General features: G+C 31.9%; 1 protein-coding gene across 5 annotated transcripts in view; it reads left to right on the top strand.

The window, feature by feature from the left end:
* Positions 1-19,837, top strand: part of LOC116435180 (cysteine-rich secretory protein 2) — a 218,779-nt gene that overhangs the window by 81,045 nt on the left and 117,897 nt on the right. For 3 of the 5 annotated variants that reach the window (XR_004236705.2, XM_031994485.2, XM_031994488.2), the window contains one exon: positions 4,322-4,389. The exons of the other annotated variants lie outside the window; for them this stretch is intronic. The gene's annotated coding sequence lies outside the window, so the exon portion shown is untranslated. The remainder of the gene's footprint in view (positions 1-4,321; positions 4,390-19,837) is intronic. 5 annotated transcript variants of the gene reach the window in all.

The raw sequence follows: 19,837 nt of genomic DNA, 5'->3' as shown, positions 1-19,837 counted from the left end.
CGGAACCACAATCTATACACAACCGAAAATGGCAGTTACAGAATATATAATCGATACAGAATCGTAGAATAACACTTACACTTTGTTGATTCTCATAACTGTTTCGATCAGAATCGATATACGAGCTATTCATTCGCCCAAATGAATAATACCACAAACTATTTATGTTTGTTAAATTATGTTTAAAATCTTCACCATGAGCCTGACACGGTATTGTAAGGCAAGGAGTTAATAAACACTATTCCTGTTCCTATTACTTTAATTTCCTCGCCTCGTTACCCAAACATTCATTGATTAGGTGTTGATTTGGAAATGGAACAACATTTCTTTTTTATTTTCACATATTATTCAATAGTATTTTTGAGTGAAACATTCTTTCCAATGTTCTTGTCGGGTAGTTGTGTGTCTGTCTCGGAATCCGTGGTTCCTGGTCCATAATCCTTGGGGTCTTAAACCAAATCCTGGGGTTGTCGAAAAGGAAGAGAAAACGGCTGACAATCTGAAGGTGTCTCCATCGGCAACTGGCCAATATGCAAATCCCTAGGGTTGTGCTACCAGAGTTTATCCATATTAATGCTTTCTAATTAAACTGTAGATTGGTTGGTTCATATTTTCCGTGCTCTTGTTTCTCACGGATTTGATAAACTGGTCAAAATATGCATTCGCAAGTTTCGAAGATTAACAACCGGATAACTTTTATTGAAATTGGAGAATGGAGAATGCAAACAACTCTCTTCGATATTAAAAAACTTAAGGGGCGGCACTTTTGATAGTGGTTCAGCCACTCTGACCTACTCCCGCGCATCTTCGGCATCATTATTTTCTGCTGATTTCGCAGTAACGATGGAAATCCTTCCAATAAAATGTCGATTCGTACTCAATAAATATTATAGTACCCTTTCGAGATTGGATTTACAGCGTACATGACGCACTGCTGATTTATGACGAGATGTGGGGCAAAAACTCATTTACTTTCTTACGTGACTCATAGAAATGTTTACTTTCTTACGTGACTCATAGTAATGGTTCTTAAAATTTAGAAATTTAAAAAAGGAGCAATAATAATCTTTGATCGAGACTGTATCAAGCTCTTAGCGTTTTTTAAATAATTTAAGGCTTGTTTAAAATTTTGTTACGAAATTATGTAATGGTTGATGGAATAATAAATTCTGTAAATAAGAGAAAGAATATTGGACATGTTATTGCAAAGTCAAATAATGAGAAAGTAAAACTTCAGAGGTACATATACATACTTAATCACATTTTTATTTTACTTTTATTTTAATCAAAATTTTATTGAGAAAAACACGCAAATATTTGTTTGGTGTTTAAATTGGTCTGTATTAGGGGAGTTTTATACATTTTATTCGTCTCTAATTAACCCTATATTTATTGTTAAATACATTATCCTTATTAACACCAGACGATATCGACCTAATTTATATATATAATGTACAATATATATCAAATAAACGATATACATTACGTTTTAAAAGTTTAGACGCCTTAATAAAAATTTATTAATTTTACAAAACGGAGAAAAAATATATAATTAATATTTTGTATAGCCACTGGAACCCTGCACGGTTAAAAAAATTTGATTTGACATACACGAAATTAAATTTTTTATTGTTTCAAGCTAGATTCTCGCCCATGCTGCCAAAAGCGATTTTTAAGCTCATCAACAGAATTGTATTGACGACAATCTGAAGAAATATCTCGAACGAGAATTTCCCAAAAATATTTTTATTGGATTTAAATCCGGTGAACGAGACGGCCAATTCATAATATTCAAACTTTGCTCTTGAAGCCACTTCTTTATGCTTCTACTCGTGTGTATAGAAGCATATCTTGCTGAAATGTGAATTTAATGCTTGGAAAACGGCAAATATAAGGCAGGAAATTGTCCTTAAGAACAGTCTGGTATCCAATGATGTTCATTTTTAATGGGACGAACGCGATTGTGGTACCGAACGTACTAAAGCCAGTTCAAATCATACAAGAAAGTCTTCCAAAATTTCGTTTCGGAAAATAGTTCGGGTCCTTTCTCAAATTCTGTCAGTATGAACTGAATCCATCTGGTCTGTCGAGATTAAATTTTTTTTTGTCACTCCAAATTACCTAAAACGTACGTACGTCTATACACTTTTTACTCAAATGGAAAGTGTATCTTGTAATATTACATTGTCCCATTCGGAAGTCCACGTTATATGATTCTTCGCGAAAACAAGGGGACAATTCTTATGATCCTGCTTCAAATTTGAACAATTCACCACTACTGTAAGGACAATATTGGACTTCTGGTTGAGAACTTTCGAAATTGTTATTTTTAATGCATTTAACCCTAAAGAGGGAGAATGAAGTTGAACAAAACTTTTAACGACTACGAAATGCCCGTAAAAATTGAGCTGTAAAGGGACAAAATGATTCAGAATGCGTATCAAAACTTAAGATGTTCTTGCCCAAAGTATCATTAATTTTATTTATACTTGCCGTAGAGTTTGAAGACTCTTTAATAATCAATCGCTTTTAGCGTCTTGCCATACGTTTCTGGATTCGACAAAACATTTTGAATAACGTGATCCGATCGCTTTGAAGTCCCTTTCCCTTTTACATTTTCTTACTGAGAAAAGTGTCATTATTTGGCTTTTCTAAAAGTCAGTCAATTTATTTGAGTTTCTCGTCATCGCGATAGCAACCAATATGCACAGTAACAATAATAACAGTCGTAGATAACAGTAATAACAATAGCAGTACTAATAGATCTAACAATACACTAACAATAACAGTAAATAATAAGGAACAAATAATTACACACGTCAATCTCTAAGTTTTTGTTAGTTAATCGTATTTTATTTACTTCTCTTCCGTTTTCGTTTCCTAGGAAGCAATTTTATGGTTATCTTCATGCTGACTCTTTTATTACTTTACGAAATTTATTCCTATAATAAATATAACCATTAGTTTATAATATGAAGTTGTAAACAACAGAAAAAGCAAGTGCGTCTAAATTTTTAATATGGTCCTTTTTCATATTTTGGCTAAAAATTCTTCCCCGTAGTTGTACATATGAATGGTTTTAGTGCTAATCGTAATTTTTTAAGGTATTTTAAAGGTATTCTATTAGGCGCGTCTAAACTTTTAGTACGTAGTGTATATCTATTACGTATAAATAAATGTACCAAAGACTAGAGAAATCTGTTACCAGAAGCATCATCCGTATTACTATCAGAATCGTGAGACTCCAATTGGACATCCGTCGCGTATACGAATTTGTTCGCGTGGCATCATTACGCGTTATAATTGCTACACTAATTAATTACAGCAAGTTCGAGCCACGATGTCTCATGTGCCGAATACATTGCAATGATGTCAATATGTATATAACACGGCTGTTTACATACCTGCTCGGTGACATCAGCGGGACGCACAAAGAAATGAATGTCGTTTAGCTTAATTAGTTTTCCGCAATTCTGAAGATGTAATTAACGTCAGGTGCCAATTTGTTGCATGGTATAATTGACAAATCACAAAAAAGCGATGTAAATGCTATAATCAACTTTATGTATATGAGACAATTAGTATCAACATTACATATTCGGAATTTAAATTTATAAATGAGTAATTTAATTATGTAAATAAAGGATTAAATAATTATACACCTTTCTTTTTTTATAGTATTTAAATAGTGGGTGCAAAATTTACCTCTATAGGGCTAATAATAAATAATTCCACTGGGAAACATTTCTGCACTAAAAGTTAAGAAGTGCAATTAAACTTTAAAAGTACTTACCTAATGAATATCGAGAAGAAAATTAGAGCCAAAAATTTCATGTAAGTCAGAATTTAATCGATTCAGATTTAACGGATACCTAAACTGTATTAAAATATTAATTAAAGACAATTTATTTGAATTACAAACATAAATATATCATTATTTCATTTTTTTAGCAAAATAATAAAATATTTTGACAAAAGCGTAACTCTGCGTACGGTTTTTCAACTATTACGTGAACCTACTTGTTGAATAAACCATTTATTGTTTCCTAAAAAAATATTCGAATTTGTTAAAAATCGCTCTAACAACGAAACACTGGTTTATTCGGTTGATAATGAAAAATTCAATTGTTATCTGAAACTATTTTATTCGTTTCTTCTGGAAAATATTGTACCATATTTTAAACTAGCGCTCCAATTTTTATTTGCTCATAAATACTTCGAGATTCAGCGCCGCATGACACCGACGTAACGATCGCGCAAAACGCATTTCGAAACGAATGAATCTTTACTGACCATTTTTTTTCTCTGTTCCCTGCTTCAGCTTCACCTTTCCGAACTCTCGGCGAAAGAGCAACGGGAAACGAATTGGTTGCGTCCGATAATTCACCGGTAAGTTCCGATCTATTTTTCTTCTCCCTTCGTGAGTGACAATTTTGCGAGGAAAATATTAGATTGCTGCATAAGTTCTATCCGCCACTCGTTCGTATAAACAATCCGACCCTTTTTTCGCTTCTAGAAATCTTTAACGTTAGAACAATCGAACATTTAAAATGATTACCTATTTGCGTCATACGGAAAAGTGAAAAATTGGTCCTTATTATCAAAAATGTTTTTTATTGCATAAAAATAAAAATGGTTCAAAACGTATAGAAAATTAAAAACAGAGTGGCATAAAGAAAGAATTCATAATTTTATTTAGCGCAATGAAGTTAATGCACACATAAATATACTTTCTTTGATGAAGTTGTTTCAATTAATATTGGAAAATGTTGACCAGTAAATCTTTATGGTAATGATAAACATAGTGTAACTGTTCGTGTTTTTGTTCATATGCGCTCTAGTTATAATGCGCCAAAAGGTAGCGCACCTATATGTGCTCCGGTGATACAGTCCAGGAAAAATCAAATAAGTTAATATGTAATTCTTATAAAAATTGTAACAATAGATTTCTCATCGGTCTTTCGATATACTGATTATAGTATTGCAGTAAATCTATTTATTTTTCAAATTATTTAGATTATTTAACGCTTTTAAAATATAAATAATTGAGAAATAAGAAAAGTGAAGCCTTGAAATATAATATGCAGGGTCACTGTTGTTGAATAAGAATGCTTAATAACGTAAGTGAAGTGATAATAGTGTAATGCAAAGATTGCGATGTGAAATAATTAATAACTGTTTCTACTTATCTTTGCTACAAGAATAAGTGTTACTTGAAACGTTGAAGAATATCTCAAGCAAAGGTGGGAAACTGTCAATACACGGCTTTAAATAACCGAAAACATGAAATATTTTGAAAAATCGAATTTGCAGGCGATACATTAAAACGGACAGAACTTACGCAGAAGTCTAATAAAAAGGCGTCACTTTCGAATCCTCGCCGCTCGTTAATTGAGAATATTTGATGCGGTCCACAGGGATCGTATATTTTGCTGTTTACTCGTCAATAATGAGGATCGTGATCCCGTAACCCTGTATTGCGTTCGCGAGATTAAAGCGGCGTGTTCACTTCGTTACAACAGATCGTTTTTGGGAAACGCATTCGAATTCAGCCGCGGTCCTTTTCATTCGCTTCGATGGTACTCCGCGAGCTCATTCGGGGAGCAATGGCGATAACATGTTTAAATTATACGCGGAAGAATAATAGGGCGCGCCGAGAATTGCCTGAAAACAACAGAGGGAATGATGAAATGTTTTATGATTATACGGGGACGGACAGAAGAAACGCAATGTTTACAACGTCCGTTTTAAGCGATATTGCATTTCAACGATGATCCGTGCGCTGCAATGGGAAGATAGCATGCATCGCGTTTCGAAGCAATTTTACCTTTTACTGGAGCATAAAGAGAACTGTTGCGCAATGTTCGCTTTAATTATGAAATAACAGTGATGTTTCCAACAATTTCCATTTTCTGTCGATAAAACGTGCTCGATTGTTTTATGTATTCATGCCTTTTTCGAGTGGGGGGGGGGGGGGGATGAATTTTGATTGTAGCAGATATCTATCTACTGTCTGAAAATGACAATTTTCATTGAACATCTGTTTCTGTGAAATTATTTGATTGAATGGAACTTGGCTTGAAAACATTTGTTCTTTACTTTGCCCTTGATGCTTTGCTGGGAGAGTATGTTTATTGAGAGTATTTGTGCTAGTTCTAAAGTTTATTTGTTGTTAACAGGTGAGTGGTGTTTTTATTTATTAACCTCTTGCTTTATAATAACGTGTGAAACATGCGATGAACATTTTACATAGATTTTAACCAACATAAATATTGCTCAATCCCTTTAAATTCGAATTAAATATTATTCTTCTACCATCACAGTTAAAAAATAAATCTCAGGGCAAGGGGTTAAATTTAATTTGTAATCTTCAGCTGGAATCTCATTCGATATTATAAGATAGGTTCAAAACATTAGTAATTTAAATGTGGATATTAAAAATACAATTTAAGTGATCCCATTTGTTTAACGTCATGTGGATAGAATACTTGACTCGAGGAAAATATTAAAATTTTACTCTGTACACAAGCAAGACTAGGTTAGGTCGGAATTCCTCTCGCAATTAAGGTTTATACGATGCACTATACATTTTATCTCTGCTGGAATAGCGGATGTTCAGACGATTTTAATGACCTATAATACGAGATTTGATATTGAATATAAGAAATATTTGACATTGAATATAAGAAGATTAACCATTCTGTCATAAATAGTAAATTAATTTCCAGATTTTTATGGAGATTCAGAATTTTCGGTATTAAATTATAAGAAACAAGAGTTGACAGAACTCTGAAATTTATATCCATTGTAACGTAAAATATCGTATTTCATATTTTTTATTCATTTCTTAATTTTCTTGAGAAAACGATGTTGTTTCAAATAGGTAACGTTCTTAGGTCAACATATATATTCGAAAATTAGCAACTAAATATTATTAATATTATTAATTAAAAATTGCAAAATTTTTTCTCAATCCCTCTATGTACTGCATAATTGCCAAGAAAATATTATTTTCTTTGTTAAAACATATTGTGTTCAATGTTATTATTGTTTATAGTATTTCATTAAACACAATTGATGGTTTTAATCCAGTTCATTTTGTAAGTATTTAGTATTGAAAGCTTAGGTAACAAAACACATAGATGGAATTTGAAAATTTCCAAATATTTTTCAATTAATAGAAATTGCAATTTGTGGATTTAATATGTTCCATATAAAAATGTCTTTTTTCTGCGGGAGTTCAATTCAATTTAACATTGGTTTCTTCTGCAAATAAATTTCTACCTCCTAAAACATACGAACATCTGCAATTGTCATTTTCATTAAAACTTATAAAATGGCGTAACCAATGTTTATTTGATAAGTGCCCTATTAATAATAAATTTTCACTTTTATACATATTTTTACTTAAATATAATAGTAGCTTTATCAATAAAAATACTTCCATTTAACAAGAAATTTGTATTTTGATTTGAAAAGATTTAAGGTGCAGTGAATGGTCAAGCAGTAGATTCTCTTAATGGTTTACATAGGGTTAAACGTTTAAAAATGGATAAAATGCTCTGGAAATATTTTACTTCTAAAAGTAAGGTATTCGTGTGCGTTCTCGTAATTAATGCATTTTCCAAATCCACGGTCTGCTTTCCATTCCATGACTATCTTGCTTTTAATTCCCGGGGTAATGCGGACATTAAATGAAGCCTCGAATTTTTACATTTTTATTCTCACAACAAATGTTCTTGAATAAAAATTAGCTGTTAGAAATGATCATTGATAAAGAATTTAATTTATTAGCGTGAAAACTGAAATTAAAATATGAATAATAATACGAATTTTAAAAAGTTACGAGTATTTGTTATTTTCGGTAATGGAGCGTTTAATTTAATAACTGTTTTCGACATAATTAACAAAATTTTCATGCTTTTCACGACAGAAATGTAATCAAAATAAATCATTCAAGAAACAAATTTTTTAGTTGTTATGAATTTTTATCTGTATATTGTATTCAATTTCCTCGGTGCACGTAATGAACAACAATTATTCTAAGTTGAAGTATGAATGAATGTTTGTTTTCAAGATGTGGAATGTTTGCGAGTGTTTATTGTGGATTTTTATAAAAACGGCAGTACCGTGTAAAGCGAATAATAACGTGTTTGAGTTGCGCAGTGGATATTGCAACGCACAACATTGTTGAAATATATAACAGAAAACAATAAATCAGTAATTTGAAGTAACATTATCTTTCTAATGATTAGGAAAAGTATGAAATCTAGTTTAAGGAAGTAGAAGATTCATGGGAATGAATAATTATTTCCAAAATTATACTACTTAACAGTTTTCCAAGAATTACTTTGTTTTTGTGTTACAAGAATGTGAATGCACTTTTGCCACAATTTTGTCAAAGTTTAAATTACAAAGGTCAAATTTGAAATTGTCTAGATTATGTTAAATTCATTCGTAAATTATATAAATGTACATCAAGTTTATTTCTTTTCTTTGAGAAAAAGTGTAAAGTTTTATTGTTTCATAGAACGCAGTGTTCAAATTTCCAATACTATACAGCAACGTTTCTTTATTGTAAGTTGAGTTCACATAAAAATATATGTAACATATGAGGTTAATATAATTCAATCGTATTAAATTATAAGACACAATTTTGACCTTTATTAATAATAATTTATTAATAGAATATGTGGTTTCTGGAATATATTAGCATGGACAATAGTAATAAATATATTATGAAAGTTTCAAACAGATTCTTGTTTGCTGATTGCTAGGAATAAATAGATATTTTCTTGTTTCGCTTAGCTCAAAATGTCATCAGAACTCAAGGGAAAAGTTAAAAGAAATGAAAGTGGATTGTAATGCATTTATACTCAAGAGAAGAATATTCTTGACTCAATTTCAGGTCAAAATGCTCCACTTTTCGCGTAAGGGTTGACTGAGAAAGTGGGACAACACTTTAAAAGACTACTAAATAACCACTAAATTTTGCAGACACAGGTTTCAGCACATTCACATCTATTTATGATATTACAAAGCTTTATAAATATACAATTGTAACAAAAATAATTGCAAATCACATGAATTACGTATGACTACATAAGCATTATAGACCAAAGAATGAGAGGAAAAACAATAAATGTTTAAAGTATCCTTAAATTAAATAATTCATTTTTAATATTCTTTACTTAACTAAACATATTTCGAAATATTAACGTTAAATAAATATGGTATTTCAAATAACTATGGTTTTAATTCCCAAGCAATGAATAAATTCTTTTGCTTCCATGGATAACGCATACAAAATTTTTCAGAAAATATTAGAGGTAGATGAACAATATAATATTACCATTAATATTACATAATATTGTAACAGTATATAACAATATTTTAATATTCGTATATAAATATTAAATATTTAATATCAAGTATTATATAAATTAACAATTCAATATTTCCATAAACGACTATTGTGGTGTTAAAACAACAATTAGATAAAAAAATCTCTATGAAAACTACGTACCATTGTACAATATATTCACAGTTTTACAATTTCCAAAATACAATGCAAACGTTCAAATTCAAAATAGATACCAATATTGCCCTTTTAGAATTTGCATAAAGTTTCGCAGTCGAATCGTAACGAGTACGAATCACGCGTTATCACGAAAATCTGACCGAATTCTTCTGCTGGCGACATAAACAGCGAACGTTTCGCATACGTACGTTCTTTGAAAAGGTTTTGCATGCCGGCAGAAATTCGGCAGGAACATTTCTCCGACTTCATCCCGCGTGAAACAATGCAACCGCTCCTTGCAAGGGGTTGCGCGGGGGTTGAAAGACGAAGGATCGTTTCGACGAGCGGGAGCATGAAAAATTCCTCCGAAAAATTGTTCCACGTAGGGACAGTTGCGGCCCGCGTAAAAGCCAGAGATCCCGCAGCTGGATATATTTTCGCACAAATGAAGGAAACGAAAACGTTTACTCCCCGGAGATTCACGGAGCCCGCAGGCTCGTTTGAGATGCGGCGCGCGAGCAATTTGAAGTGGTATCTCGCGGCCCGGAGCTATGCTCACATTCTGATGTTCACGAGTACGCCTGTTGGCCGAGAGAGGAAACCACTTTCATACATGTATGCATGCCTTGGGACACGCCAGGCGGGATTTTATAAGAGATTTTATCCATTCCAAGTGAATTCCTTGCGCCAAAGGGCGCGGACCGACAGGGGTGTTTCATAGTTCAACACTGACCGCCGCGTTGCCTCGCTCGCCGCACTACCGTGACAAGACGGACGTTGTACCCTCGTTGTTACCGACCTAATCGCAATGCAGAATAGCAGCGAGCGTGAGTCGCGTCAAACACACGGGTTTCGAATAAATTTCGCTTGGCCAGCTTCGTTGGGGAAGACGATCGTTGCGAAAACGTTTGGAACTTTAACCTGTTAATTGTGCAATTTAGTCTCAAAGATCTCTCGTGTTCTGCGCAATAAAATGGAAAAATGAAGTGTGTACTCGCCCAACGTAGAATGAATGCACCTAAGGTATATTATAATGAAAAACCAAAGCAAACCAAAGAATTAATTAATTAATTTCAAAAACTAATTAATTTTTTATTAATTTTATTTATTTTTGATTTGATTATTTTACTGTGCACAGTTGCTCTCCTATGCAATGCTTCTACTCTTTTAGCTATATTTTAGATATTTATATATTTATTCATTATTATAATTGTACATACTGTACAATTTGAAGTACATACAGTAAAAAGGCGTAGTGATGTAGGAAAAAATATGGTAAATGGGACGCTTTTTTTCAACCGCAATAAAAACTTTTTTTTGGAAGTCTTAAAGAGACCTTTGGTTAAATGGAAATAAAAGATTGAATTGATGAATTTTATTTTCCTTTTATAAAATCGATTTGCTGGACTTAATAAAATATAACGATATATTTTATAAATAAGATATAACGTGGTAACGCAAACGTGTTAACACATTGCTAAATTAATAACATATTTATACATTTGTGATTGTTCAATGAAGAGTGAATCGATAACTAAAAAGGAAACTAAGAGAAACGAACAAGTGTTAATGAGTAGATCATAAATCATCTGCCTGTAGACATTACGCGTATGTCCTTCTAGTTATCATTATTCGAATTATGAATCGTATACAGTACTGATTTCTAATATTTATTAATGTAGTTATGAAACATTAATAAATTTATTGAAACAATGTTATGATATATTTACTTGTTAGACTGTTTGAACTCAAAATCTTTTTGTGAACGTTGCAAATTTATTTGTAAAGATGTAACATTATTTAATGAACGGATATACTTGAACCTTTTGTATAAATTTTTGTGTATTTTTAATATTATAAACATTTTTTTAAACTTGTTACTCATTGTTGTCTGTTGTAGTAGATCTGGAGTTCCTTATCGTTAGGAAGGTATTCGAAACTTTTATTGGAATATTTTCTAAGTATTCTGTTCATCAGGAATCAATAAAATGCAAATTATTTTGAGGAAATCGCAGTAAAGCTACTTTCTCTCCGATTTCAGTAATTTTTAAGTAACGATAGATTACTTTGTTGTATAAGACATAACCATTATTTACTTATTGTATGTATTTACATGAATCTATTATTATTAGACTGCTGGTGTTCATGCAAATGTAGTTTTCTAGAAGAGACTTTGCATAGTTTGCATAATGAATATATTTTGCATATATTTGTGTAAGGACATGTATTAGACAATACTGCACGTGTAATATACAGGTACCACAGTTGTGTTACGTGAAATCGATACACAAACTCTCAAACACCTTATTAGGCATTCGAATTCTGTTATCAACTGATTAGGTGTGCAAATCTCATACTCATAAAAAACTATTTTGAAATTTAATCGATCCATATAAAAAATCTAATAATTATGAGTTGCAAAAATTATTTGATGATCTTAAACCATTCAGGAAAGTTATTTTTTTATCTACAAGTTTTGAGATCTACCAATGGCTGAGATTACAAACGACAATAATTTCTTCTTATTTTATGGAAAAGATTAGAATTTTTATTTCAGACATTAAAACTTAAGAATATTCAACCCTATCCATATCTTTAACCTTAGATGTTTAAGACGCACTGCTTTTTGGACTCCTCAACTTCTATCTTCCTCCATAACTTTGGACCTTTGTTCTTAGAAGTCTACAAAAGGACTCCATGCTTCTTGAAAACCATCTAAACAGTCTTAATTACCCCTGAATAGTCTACGTGATCTCGTAGTACATGGTTTCTGCTATTAAAGAAATGTTGATCTTTCATTAAGACCTAAGCTACACTGCATCCATTCTGTCCGACGTGGACGGATTTCAGTCTCATAGCTCAATTAACGTGTTATAGTGTAAACCACAAAAGTCCATTGTCCTATTTCGCGTCCTTTCATCAAACCAAGAAAGCCGTTTAATTGCCGTTTCATTAGTGTTTTATTTCGTGGACGCGATGCCCAGTTGGATTTAAGGCAGTTTAAGCTTCCAGCTAACAAGAAAAGAGTTCGGAGCGAATCGTAATCTCTGTCTCCGTTTATATACAGGATGTTTAAAAGAACTGTCAAATTTCAGGAGCGTGCAGTACTCATCAAAACAAATGAAAAAATATGAATCCGTTTTCCTATAATATTGAGTCAGCCTCGCGATGAAAATTTTCAACCGAATTAGACAAATCTAAATGTTATTTATTTACTTTTTCGTATAAATGAAATATTATTCATCTATTATCAATTTTCAACCTTTGAAATAATCGTAGACAGAAAATATGCATCAAATTCTTTTCTGTTTCTATTGAATTATTAACGATAAAGTAGTTTTAACAAATACAGTTGTGAACAAAATTATAAGGCAAGGGGTTAATAAGCATCGGATTAAACACCATTAGTTTTAAAAGTATTAAATATTTGTATGTACTTTTAAACTTGTAAGAATGGCAAAGTAGACTCTGTTCTATTGGTGCTTAAAACCAAATGAAGGAAATGCAAACTCAATTGTATTAATCTTTGTTAATCTGTTAACTGTGGATTTTAGTTTAAAAAACCTCTCGTTTTGTTCGCAATGAAATCGAAAAATAAACAAACCAAAGAAGAATTACATGTTTATGTGAAAAAATAAATAATTCATCGTTGAAAAGATTAGTATCGTTTCAAGCTTTAAAATGACATGTATACTCGTCAAACCCAGTTAACTGGTTTTCAAGGATTGTTTAATACGTGCGTGAGCTTAAGAAAACGTGTGTTGGATCGTGTACTCTAATGGACATGGAGCAAATTGACCGTGTTACTGTCTGGTATTAATAGTCGTAAAACTAAACAAATTTCAAGTTTGCTTTTATTGAGTGCAAGGTTCTACTTATAATTACATGAATATATTAAAAGTAAATCCGAATGATGACTTACTAATCGTAACTCTAATTTATTAAATATACGAAAACTTCTGTGCACTTTTCTTCTTTTAATGTAGTGATACTCGATCATATGCAGCCATTTCGGTTGCCAAGAACCAACACGTGGTCCCAGGAACAGTTCCAGCATGTTTCGAGCATTTTATGTTTCGCAATTCGAAGGATTGCAACTCTAATTCAAGAAACAGAGTCACAATAAGTCGCATTTTTTCAGTATCGCAATACTAGATAAAATCAAACGCGATTATTATTTCATTCACAAGGTTATGTTGAAATCGAAAAGACTACTCTTCTAGATATTATCAATGCATTTTATATTTAATAATTCGAAAATGATTACAGTGGTACTACCAGTCACTGGTGTTGTTTTGTGTCTTCCAGCCTACTGGAATCGATAACCAGAATATTATAAAAGAAAAACATGCAACTCACCGATCGTTGTTCGCAAAGGATTTATAACCTGGGATGGGCATGGTGGCGTTTTTAATCATTGATGATCATTCACCAGCACTGATCAGCACTAATCAGCATTGGTCAGCATTGATCAACATTGATTATTATTTATCAAACAGTTATCAGTATTTATCGGTATTTATCAGTAGTAGTCAGCAATGATTAGTAGTGGTTAGTAGTGGTCAATAGTGGTCAATAGTTGTCAATAGTGGTCAGGAATGCTGAGCGGTGATCAGGGATTGGAATAGTAAGAGACTACTGACAGCTAAAGTGATCCAGAGGGGTTCAGGAATTTTAAGAGCGGCTTCTAATATGCGAAGGAGGGAACCGATCCTCACAATTTAGAAATTCACGAAAGGCCGAGCTCCTGTATCTCCTACACTGTGGCTACGAGCTAGTGTCCCCCACTCTCTGTTGCTGTCTCCAGAGTTCATCACAGTTCGTCGCTGTTCGCTGCTGTTCGCTGTCTCTACTCTGCGCTACTATCCAGGTTATGGGCCTTGTTTGCTGTGACTTGCTGATGCTCGCTGTCGCTCTCGACTTTTCGGCATTGTTCAGCATCCTTCGGCACTGCTCGACATCGTTCACTCGTATTCATTCTTCCCACTTTACAATTGCGTGGGGACTATGTATATTTATCAATAAATTTGTCATTTTAAACTGTTTAATAGTTATAACAGTTACTTTTCCATGAAATATTATTACATATTACAGGGTTGTTTTCTCATGCAAATTGTTATTTTATTAATTACTAACAGAAACTAAGGTGCAAAGTTATTTTTAAGTGTTTTATTTTTGTACCCATTCCCAATTACGTATGAAAAGTAAAAAAAGACGACAAAAAGAGTAGGTTATCTTTATTTACATATATATTTCTTCGCATTTGCTTATAGCTTGTTGATAGTGTTATAAGTAACACAGGATAAAGAATTTGTTTTTGATGTCCAGTCTATACCACCCTCATCGGTGGTGATACTAAAAACTTACCAACGCCTAAGGATTCAGACTTATTTGCTTGCTTTGCTGGAGTATATACGCTTCTGAAATTTACCATAAACTTTTTTAAACACTCTGTACAAAGAGTGGAAAAGATTCGATGGCGGTCGCGAGCAACGGATTCTAGCGAAAGAGACGGTGTGACTGTAAACGAGTTGAGTCGCGTAAAAGAGTACCGCGGGGAAACTTTTAAGTAGTTCAGCTGAGTTCCGCAATCGATACCGCCACCGCCTGGAACCCGGGCGAAGATGTTCCCACCCGGATCCCATCATCGAATATAACTCTATCTACAACTGTTTACAGTCGTTCCGGTTACTGCAGTCTCTAGGCAACTTTGCTTCTGTGCTCGGTGCCATTTTCCAACGACCGAGCCGAGACTTTAATTCTGTTCTGACATAACTGCTTGATACCTTTTTTTTCCTTCTTCTTTGAAACTTCATTAAAAGGTTGGTTGCCAGTAACACCCAGCATTACTCGAATTTACGGCAATTGGAGATGTCTCTCATTTTTATGTTTTATTTATTTATTTAGGCATCAAAGAAGTATATAGGACGTGTTTTGGTAGGATATAGTTATTACAGAAATATTGGACAACTGTTATCTTTTATTGGTGATTCATATTTGGAGGTATCAAATTAATCTTTCTGTTATAGGTAAGAGATACTTCTACTAATATTGTTTAATTATATATGTATATATATAATAACATTAATAATATACATTAATAATAATATAGTAGAAAATTGTATTTCTTTAACAATATATTGACAAATCCAATATTTTTAATTCCATTTTTAATTAAATGTTAATCTACTTTACCGTATAATTATTTGCGAAAAATATATACCTAAGTTTAAATTATAAATAAACTGCAATTATAATTTTTGCTTTAAAAAAGAATTATTATACAAAATTTATATATAATTATTTAAAATATTAAATATAAGAATCTTATATGCAAAATTTAAATTTCATATAATTGCATAAATATCTGTAGTTCACAATAGATTCTTTTCCGCTTGAAAATCTAAATGTTTTCTTTTACGTTATGGAAACGATTGTTATCGTTATGTCGCCTCACTGTTCCCCCAGATTATTACATCTAATATTGGATCACGCGAATCCGTTGTAAGTTATACACAAAGAAAGGGCTTATTTCGCACCGAAGTTCACAGCATGGATCGTGATATTTTTCTTTTGTATGGATCGAAGGAGCCGCTGGTTCAATTCACACTGAGAACAAGGTTTGAGTCGCGTCTTCAGTGTAGTCAGTGGCTGATGGAATTCCACATGCACCCAATCAGGTTCCGCCCGTGACTGTACCCGTATTCACCGAACTATACGGCAAACAGTGGTGCTGGCTTGAATGGCAAATTGCACAGGCGTACGATGCAACGTTGCAGGGAAGAACCGTCTCTCTCGTTCCCACTCTTATAATAATAGTTTCGTAAAGACGACCGATGGCATCATGTGAAAAGTCTCATGGATTAACCTCTTACCTTATGATTTCTTCCGAAATGATCCTGTTGAAAACTGCATTATTCCCTTGTCCTACGATATCATATCAGACTCGCGATAAAAATTTTCAATTGAATTTGACAAATCTAAATGCTATTTACTGTTTTTGAATGTTAATGAAACATTACTTTTTTAGTGTTAACAGTTAACCTCTGGAGTAGATGTAAATATAGAATAAGCATACAGTTTTTTTTTCTTTTTATAAGTAATTATTACCGTCAGAGTATCTCTATCGAGCATTTATTAGGGTTGATATAATCCTTATATAGTTTGTGATAATACATACTTTTTTCATTTCTTTAGATATTCCTTGTGATTAAACGAAAATATTTGTCTTTAAAATCATTTGGGATATTTAATACTTTGAAAACATCAATAATTGGAAAATAAGAAAACTAAAACTCATCGTTATGATGGGTACGGTAGCTCTTAACACATTTTTTGAAGTCGATTAAAAAGTAGATAATTTCTTTCTTGGTGGGTTTCATTCAATTATGACTTTTGTTCTTATTCCTTTAATAAAGTATTTATTAACTTATATGATAATCAAGCATTATTTTTCTCAGTGAAACACATTAACAAAGTGTATACATTAATTTGTAGTGCATTCTTTGTATTAACAGACTATACGAGAGGAAGAAGTGAAATTTTATAAATCATACGAAACGTGAAATTCAAACTATTGCGTCATGTTGATACACTTACGAACAGGAGGCATTAATAAAATTATGTTTCAATTAATAGATCAACCACTTGCTACTTAATTTAAAAATTGCTGGAAGTATTATATTTCATAGTCAAGAAAGAGCATTCATTGCTTACCGTACGATTTTCTTTGCGACTACGGTTGTCGGATATATTTTATTAGTAATAATTTTAGAGAACACAAAGAAATTTCCTTATTACTGTAGGTACACACTTTCAAATTAAAGTACTAATAATAGGAAAATAATTTTTATTTTCGACTTCTGTTACATTATTTTTAATTGAATTTTATTATATTAAAATTATATTATACTGCATTATTATATTAAAATTATATCACATTAAATTGAATCGAATTCATTGTATTTTTTATTATATTAAATTAAATTAAAAATCTTCACCAAGAATTTTATTCGTCACTACACAGCAGGAAGTTAATATATCAAGGACAATATTCTTCAGGAAATGTGGATAGAAACGTCACCTAATGGAATTAGTAAATTTAATTAAAGGACAGGATTACCGGAATCGTAGGAGAAAGATTTCCATGAATTTCAAGTTCCTTTATCCCCGGTGTTGCCTTCGAGGAATGTCCTTCGTTCTGGGACGTCGCGCGGTTCGCTTTTGTCGAAGAATGCTTGGAAGAATGCAGACAAGCAAGTCTGTATTGGTGCTTGTTGCATTAAAGGAACCTTACTGGTTTATTTTAGTTGGTCCATCGGATTACGTATTTCGGATTTGTTTATTGCACGATTCCGATGGAATGTGACCACAGTTTTAGCTATTCCCCGCCTGTTTTAGCAAATACGTGTGGCAGTTTTACTTTCAGATGTGTCGCTTAATTGTTCTTTAAATGGTTCAACATTGGAATTTAGTAGTGTAGTTGAATCTTTTAGTCTCCCTGTTGTCTAAACAGTTTAATGAACCAATTTCTTTTTTTGTTTAAATTATATTTATGGTCGCATCAACTGTTGTGATTATTAGCGACCATCCTTTCTATTATACTATTTTCTTCATTGGGTGTACGTCTTTTAATAATTTGATAAGATTTCCTGCTTTATCTTTCTTGAGGTTTTTCTTTAGTATTTTTATTATTAGTATATTCGTATTTTTAGTATTATTAGTAGTTAGTATTTTTACATTTGTTGCGATGAGGAAGTAAATGTTCCACTGTAATTGTTTTCACACATTTATTACATAATTTTTATTCGATACATATTAGGTATTATTTGGAAGTTTGGACCTTGTTAAATATAATGTGTCTGGCTTTTACGAGAAAGTATATTTTGTACATTTGGAATTTTTTATTGCAAAATACGTATATTATAATTCCAATTCTGATTCGAATTATATTTGTGTAAGTTGTTTTTAATGTAGAGGGTGTTTGGTAATAAGTGGAAGAAATATAAAGTATAAAGTGTAAATAATTATTACACAGTTATCATAATTACAAGAGGATAATTTGTCATGACGTATCGAATTTTACAATTGGTTATTTGTAAATAATAAATAGGTGTTAATTTTTATATAAAAATTCTTTAAACTGATGAATTAAGTTTTTATAAAAGAACCATAAAAGTATAAATCATAAATCTGAAAAATTCTAGCAAATCCTCAATAAAGCTTTCATAGTATGATATATTTAAATTATTTCTTTTATTTCCGCTTAAAAAATTGAGTAGAAAATTAAATTTTCTTTCTAAAGATGTTACAAACGTAATATATTTATGTACAATATTGTGTCAGTTATACAAATTAAATTACTTTTTCCTTTTCCATTTTATTCCATATTTAGAATTTATAAGTAAAAGGCTAGTTAATAATCGCGCGAGTACTTTGTACACTGTGTGAAAGTACCTTTACTTAAGTACCTAAGTACGCTACAGCATTATTGATTAGTCGTCGATGGTTTAACTAGACTTACGAACAAGAAAAGTATGATATATATATCAGTTCTTTAAGATGAGTTGTAACCACGTCGAGGAAGTCTATTACGAAGATAAATTTTTATGGATTAATTTTTAAAAACTGAAATTTGGTAATTTGTCGAGTCTGCCATGTAATCGAGCAGATTTTAAATAAAATTGAAACGAAATTGAACTTTACCATGCTTTTTATTACAATAAGATACAAGTGATCGCGCATAAAATAAATGTATAAAATCCGCATTGCACCTTCTCTCGTTTTTATGTGAGATTCTAGCACGAAATATTAATCAAACTCTTTAACACGTTCACGCCGCGCGGCGTGAACCGTCGGTGAGCCACAAGACCCGCGATTATCTGGCTCACAAATTGCAACGTGAGCGTGTTCAAGAATTATTTGAATAAAAAGAGCTTAGATAGCAGAAATCAAGTACAAGTAGGTATATATACATTATGGTTCAATTTGTATAATTAATCGACTTTAGTTCTGTAAGGAAGTTTAGATATTTATTCCAAAAATATTAGAAACGTGCCTTGAAATAAGCAAAAAAATATGAACACAATTCATAATTATTAAAATTAGAAGAAATTACGTACTATATATTTAATTTCCGAATCCTCGTTAAATTTCTGTCTAATTTTCGCTTTACTACGTTAAATCTTAATCCTAAAGTTTCTAAATAATTCTAAGTATAATTTTAAAATTATTTGAAACGAAATCAGTAAAATTATACGGGATCTGTTAATTACAAGCTTAACGTATAGTTGTAATAGAATTGTAGATGTACGTTTA

The sequence above is a fragment of the Nomia melanderi genome, chromosome 11 (assembly GCF_051020985.1).
Source record: "Nomia melanderi isolate GNS246 chromosome 11, iyNomMela1, whole genome shotgun sequence".
NCBI lineage: Eukaryota > Metazoa > Arthropoda > Insecta > Hymenoptera > Halictidae > Nomia > Nomia melanderi.
Note: the sequence above shows the minus strand (reverse complement) of the source record. Positions and strands in the feature narration are given on the sequence as shown.